Below are 7,527 nucleotides of genomic sequence, written 5' to 3' on the forward strand. Positions count from 1 at the left end.
TGAGGCGGGAGGATCACTTGAGGCCAGGAGTTGGAGACCAGCCTGGCCAACATGGTGAAACCCCGTCTCTACAAAAATAAAAATAAAAATTATCCAGGTGTGGTGGTGGGCACCTGTAATTTCAGCTACACGGGAGGCTGAGGCAGGAGAATCGCTTGAGCCCGGGACGCAGAGGTTGTGGTGAGCCGAGATTGTGCCACTGCACTCCAGCCTGGGTGACAGAGACTCCGTCTCAAAAAAAAAACAAAAACCAAAAACCAAACAAAACCCACATCTCTTTGTTGTAGCACTATATGTGCGGCAGGATCTGTCCCATGATTCGAGTTACGTTAGGCCGGTGGTTAATGTGCAGTGGAATCCATCTCATGATTTGAGTTATGTGAAAGCCGGTGGTCAAGGGAGGGGTTCTATTGTTTGCAGCATAAGGGGGCTATTTGGTTTCAATGTCCGGTGGAGGCAGTTAGCCAAATAAATCCATTCCAAATTCAAAGAGAGCCGTTTTTATAGCGGACATTTTGTGGTATAATAGCCTGGACATCCACCTTCGGACTCAGCAAGGGCATAGCTAAAGTGATTGCATCATCCCTTGTTTTGTTTACTGAGAATGGCCTTTTGTGCCCTGGGCCTTCTAAAGTTTTGTTTATGGGCCACTCTGAGACATTTGCCCTGGTTACTCCTGTCATGTGTGACCCAGTCCAAGATTTTAGATTTCCCTAAAAGGTTTGCAGGTAAATCCAGTCCTTCCCTTGGATGAGCGACCCCCGCCAAGGCAACCCCGAGGTGCTAGAAAGGGGTGAGAGGCCACAGACCCTGCAGGAGGCTGGCTGCAGGTTATCGGCATAGTCCTGTGCCCAGTATAAGAGAAGATGAGAGGTAAGAGCAGGAACGATGGGAGGCATCGCAACACGGAGCGCTAGAAGAGCAAGTCTTAGCGTTTTCTGAATAGAAACCTCAGGCCTTCTAGGGGTTCTGCTTCCCAGCCATGGCCGGAGACTCCTCTGCTGCAGGGCTCTTGGCCAGCAGGGATCTTTCCATTCGTGTGTGATGGACCCAAGGCTTGATGCCTGCCAGCTTCAATGCTGTGCCCGTGGTCAGGAGCACGTGGTAGGGCCCTTCCATTTCTCCCATAGCAGCGGCTTCCTTCCCTTCCCTCAGCAGCACTTGATCGACAGGTAGGAGTGGGTGGCAGGTGTCTGTGGAATTCACCGCATCCGTGTTGGAAGCAAACTTATGCAAAACGTTAAGAGTTTGTCCTAAGTGAGCAACACGATTCTTAATAGCTGACTCCCTATCTAGGGGCACTTTGGTGGCCCGAGACAGATTGGCTGCGAAGGGTCTCCCAAAGACGGTTTCACAGGGGCTTATTTTAATCCCGCTTTCAGGGAGCAGTGCAATGCTAAGTACCTGAGTCCATTTCAATGCAGCCTCTTGACACAACTTGGCAATGAATGTTTTTAGGCTGCAGTTCATTCTCTTAGTTTGTCCGGAAGATTGAGGTCTCCACGCTGACTGCAGCGTCCACTTCATTTCCAATGCTTTGTTCATTTGTTGAGTTACCTCAGAGGTGAACGAAGGCCCATTATCATTTTGGATTACATCGGGGAGCCCCTATCGTGGTATGCTTTCCTTCAGCAAAACTTTACTTCAGTTGCTCATTTGGAGTGACACGGGCACGCTTCCACCCAGCCAGAGAAAGTGCCCACTAGAACCAGGAGGTGTCTGCGTCCCCAGGGGCTGGCGGCATCTGTGTGAAGTCTATTTGCTGGTTTTCTAGTGAGTGCCTTCCTCTTTCTTGTTGCCCAGGCTGCCCTAGGCTATGATTATTAGGCTCATTCGGGGCGCACATATGACAATGTTGAATGATATGCTCTAAGTGGGCCTTTAGTCCTCTCCCTTTCAAATAATTTTGTACAAAGGCCAGCAAAGCGACTCCCTCAAAGTGCGGGCTATCGTGAACGTACTTTAACAGCGGGTGGACGAGACGCACTGCCGCCCAGACTATGCCTGCGCTGTTTCCTCTCTAGCCTGCAGCCTTCCTCGTTGAGTTTGAATCCCTTATCTTCTGCAGCCTTTTTATCTTCAGAAGCATCCCGGGGCTCGAGGGCTGTCAAGTCTATTTGGGGAATTAAGGGTGCCTGGATTTCGATGCTGTCACTGGCTGAATGCCTGACGGTGCGGTCTGCGAAAGCATTGCCCCTTGCCACTTCGGAATTACTGCATCGATGGCCAGGCAAAGCATTATGGCTATTTCCTGTGGGTCTTTATTGCTTCTAACTTTTTTTTCTTTTGAGATGGAGTCTCCCTCTGCCACCCAGGCTGGAGTGCAGCGGCACAATTTTGGCTCACTGCAACCTCAGCTTCCTCAGTTCAAGCGATTCTTTAGCGATTCTCAGCCTCCTGAGTAGCTGGGATTACAGGCACGCGCCACCACGCCTGGCTAATTTTTGTATTTTTAGTAGAGACGGGGTTTCACCATTTTGGCCAGGCTGGTCTCGAACTCCTGACCTCAGGTGATCCACCTGCCTTGGCCTCCCAGAGTGCTGGGATTACTGGCGTGAGCCACCGCACCCGGCCCACCTCTAACAATTCTAACACTTGCTTAGCATTTTTAACTTTGGAGTTATCCGCTCTTAGCCACCCTCCTTCCCTCCAGATAGCTCTGTGGCATGAACTATCATGAATGCGTACTTGGAATTAGAGTGTGTGTTGGCACTCAAATTAAATGAGACCTGTCTCAGATTTTGAAGGCTCACATGGGCATGTCCTTAACCTTAGCAAAAGAAATTTCTAAATTCATTGGGACCTGTCTCAGATATATTTTGGCTTACAGTCATCATTTAAAGTTATTTCCCTGTTGACCATTTTTATAGCCAGTGAATTTCAGGTATTTACCTAAGTAAGAATCTTAAGGCTAAATGAATGGCTTTTTTTGGCCAATAACTCAGGATTTACTGTTTTTATTAAATTAACAATATTAGACCAATAAATCTAAATAATAATGTATGTTGACAATTCTGAAGACATTTCTAATTTTATTTTACCAATTATTTTAAAGTTAGGTTATTTATTAAAGATTTACTAAAGTCATATGAACTTGAAAATTATTTGCACTTATTTACTTAATTTATTAGCACTCCTTTATTTTTAAGCCAATTTGGTACCTTGTGGTCACAACACATAACAAAACGCATGCACACATAAACACACCTAAGCATGCACGTGCACACACACATGCACACAAGCACACATGCACACACACCACATGCACACGTGCACATGCACACACCGACACACATTTGCACACTTGCACACACACTCGCACATGCGCACACCACACATGCACACACTCGCACACACACAACTCACATGCACACAAACACGTGCACACTCACATGCACACACCGACACACATTTGCACACACTCGCACATGCACACACCACACATGCACACACTCGCACACACAACTCACATGCACACAAACACATGTGCACACTCACGTGCACACACACTTGCACACACCACACACACGCACATGCATACATTCACGCACACACACCACACACTTGCACACGCACATGAACACATTCACATACATGCACACTCACACACTCACACATGCACATGTGCGTGCACACACACACACACAAAGGTCCCATAGCTTTTGCCTTGGAATTCCAGCCAGGAGGTACCAATGCAAACTCACCAGTTTACACAAGAACGGTTGGATGTGAATAGTGGTTTTTATCTCAACGCCAGCAGAAAGGTCCTCTAAACTAGAAAAAAAATATGTTTCATTAAGCAAAAACCACATCCTCATTTTTTTTTAATAAACTTCACCAAAAATGCAGCTTACTTTCCTACTATTCTCTTAGAAACCCTAATTTCCAGCAAAAAACCTAGGATGACTTAATTTAACACAACATGACTTTAAGATTTTCAATTACTGGAGAGAATCGTGAGACTATATTTACCAAATTAATCTTACCAAAGATTACTAAAGTCATGTGAGCTGAAAGTCCTCTGGGCTAGCTTCTATTAGTCTACACTTACTTTTCTTTAAGCCAACTAATTAGAGCTCTTTCAAATGATTGGTAGTGAAATATTATTTCCATGTGACACATAAACACACAGACTTAACAGACCCAGACAGAGGCAAATCTTAGAGATTTAAAATGTTTCACTTGCCTGTTTTCGAAGCTTTTTTCTTCCCTACTTTAGACCACTAGTCTCTTGATTATCTATTCCATGTCTTAAACAATTGTTAACTAGGTAACTCTAAATTTGCATCTCCAAATACATGACTTAGGTGAAGCAAGGTAAAAAAAGTACATCTCAAAGGCACAGACTTGGATCTAAAAAAGCAAGGTCTGTTATGTAAATGAAGCCATTGTCTCCCCCTTAGTTAAAGTTCCTAGTGGTTTAGACGCAGACACAGAGATGTCCTTACAAAATGGAAATTCCTTCAAAGACATAAATTTCCTTTACACAGAATTTTATTGAAGTGACTTAGTTTGATAGGTAGTATTTTCAGCTGAGCTTGATTAGATCACTGGCTTTAGGGTGGAGGCCTCTAAGGAACAGAGCCGAGAAAGCACGCACAATTTTCTGATCTAAATGTGCAATGAGTGGCCCCCTGTATTAATGACCATTTCCTGTAGACTCTCCTCAGTCTTCCCTAACGTTGTAGCTCTCATCTGCCATGACACATGCCAAGGTCAAATCCTCTCAAGGTACAGAGTAATCTCTGGTATCTCTAAAAGCCGAAGAAGTCAGGTAATGTAATACAGGAAAGCGGAACTTTAGACCTAAGAAAAACCTGCCATGACTCTGGAAACTCCACACAGAAAGCAGAACACCCCCGCACAGGGTGAGTGGTGCCTTTATTCTGAGTTATTTAAGGATCCAAGTCATTATGATACAGGAATGAGAAAGAAATTTAGGCAGATAAGGAGGGTGAGACAGTCCTCAGCAAGGTTTCCTTTTAATAAAAAGCAGCCCCCAAATCATTTCTTTCCTAACAAAAAGCAGCCTGAAAAATCAAGCTGCAAGTATAGATAAACAAGCTAAAAGCTTACATAGGTAAATGCTAGCAGCTGTGGCGATAGAAGAGGAATACCTGGAAGCCAAGTCTGTTCAACATGGAGGATCCCCCTTCCCTTTTCTTGGTTGCCACCTGTGCGGTAAAAAGCAGGCAATATTACACTGGCCAGGTAGGGACCCCATCTGGATAATAAAAGATTAGGGTGGGTCAGCCAGCTTCTTCCTGCACTATGCAAATGGAATGCCTAGCCTGACCAATCTCTCGTGTCCTATGTAAATCAGATAGCGCCTCCTCAAGCTCATCTATAAAACCCCATGCATTTCACCAAGGACCTGGAAGACCCACTCAGATGCCCCTCTCTCTCTGCAGGTGAGAGAGCTATCCTCTTTTCTCTTTCCTTTGCCTATTAAGCCTCTGCTCTTAAACTCACTTCTTTTGTGTCTGCGTCCTCGATTTCCCTGGTGTGAGATGACGAACCTCGGGTATTTACCCCAGACAATGATGCCACTTCAATTAGAACCCTTCTGTAGACATTTTTTTCACTTGGTACCAAAGATGGCAAAAGGGCTTCCCCTTTTGGGGAGAAATAGGGTGGAAGAAAAATAAAAGAATAATTTTTAAGAAAGGAAGCACACAGAGAAATCAAATGAATGTTTTTTTTTTCTTTTTTGCAGCTTCAAGGAATTTTAGCCAATCCAGAGGGCTTGTTACCCATAGTGTGGAATTCTCATTCGAATTTGACCAAGTCAGGTAGAGATGGTCAAATCCAATGGGAGAAAGACCAAAACAACAATGAAACCAAACTATATTGTTAGAAAGAAATGCTTGGTGCTGCAAAGAAAACCAGGCAGAAAATTTCTCAGCAAGGCACATTTACTCCTGCAGAAAGGTGCTGCCTGCATCAGTCATGATCGCAAGAGCACACGGAGCTGGGTAGGGCAGGGGTTTTTATCCCTAATGCAGTTCCTGTTTCTGTGTCCTTTCCTGATTGGCTGGAGTCAGACTGCACAGTCTAAACTGACCTGATTGGCTAGTGTTTGAAATTGAATAAGGCCAATTATGCGGGAAGGGAGAGGCTGTTCCTTACCAACTAGGTGGGAAGAGTTGTTTACAGAGTAAGAGGTTTGCTGGTTACAGATTAAGCAGAAAAACAAGTGCTCATTACGGATTAAGCAGGAAGGGCTGTGTACAGAGCAAGAAAGACCAACGAAGCTTTGCAGAGGAACTTATAATTTCTGGCAATATGATTACTGAACTCTCTAATGGAAGCAGAAATGAAGACCAGCTGGTGGTCGATCTTAACTTTTAGTCATGAGGGAGAATTTTCAAGACAAAACTCCAATTCAGCTACTTACCTAGAAATGGGGCCCAGGCTGAAGACTGGTCTCTACCATCTCAGAAACAGGAAAAGTCCCAAACTCGCCTTCCCTGTTGGAATTGAGCTGAAACTCCAGAAAAGGAGTTGCTCAGCAAAAGAAACCTCAGATCTCAACCGAATATTGGGGGATCAGGGATTCTCTGGGGTAGAAGGGGATACTCCTGGACTTCAGCAAATCCGACTTCAGCAAATTGTCCTATTCATTTGAGCAGTAAAGATAGCCCAACCTGACACTGAGCATGGATAGGAGTGTCTACAAAGAGTCAAGCTTGGTAAAATATTTGAAGGGATTTGTTCCGAGCCAAATATGAGTGACCATGGCCTGTGACACAGCCCTCAGGAGGGCCTGAGGACATGTGCCCAAGGCAGGTGGTTTTATACATTTTATACAAGCTTGGTTTTATGCATTTTAAGGAGGCATGAGACATCAGTCAAATACATTGTTTTGGTCCAGAAAGGCGGACAAAGCGGGGGCTTTCAGGTTATAGGTAAATTTAAACATCTTCTGGTTGACAATTGGTTGAGTTTGTCTAAAGACCTGGGATTATAGAAAGGAAATATTCAGGTTAAGATAAAAGATTGTGGAGACCAAGGTTCTTTTGGAGTCTTACAGTGGCTTCCCTTGGAGACAATAGATGACAAATGTTTCCTATTCAGATCTTTAAAAGGTGCTAGACTTTTAGTTAACCTCTTTAGGATTGGGAGGGCCTGGAAGGAAAAGATTTAGCTATATTAATTCAGATTGTTTAGAGATGCAAATTTTCCCCCCCAAAGGACAACTTTACAGGGCCATTTCAAGATATGGCAAAGAAACATGTTTTGGGGGTCAAACATTTTAATTTTCTTCCTTGTCTCATATTATGCCAGAGTCAGGTCGGAAAGTAAGTCACAATATATAGGGTTAAATAAAACCCAGCTAATGATAATTTATGATTTGTATGGCATGACTCCCCAAGCCCCTTAGATAGGAATTTGGGCATGATAAAAAATCAGTTTAAGGAGAATTGCTTGAACCTGGGAGGCAGAGTTTGCAGTCAGTCAAGATCGTGCCACTGCGCTCCAGCCTGGGGGACAGAACAAGACTCGGTCTCAAAAAAAAAAAAAAAA

This window comes from Nomascus leucogenys, unplaced genomic scaffold (assembly GCF_006542625.1).
Source record: "Nomascus leucogenys isolate Asia unplaced genomic scaffold, Asia_NLE_v1 000771F_98928_qpd_obj, whole genome shotgun sequence".
Taxonomy (NCBI): Eukaryota; Metazoa; Chordata; class Mammalia; order Primates; family Hylobatidae; genus Nomascus; species Nomascus leucogenys.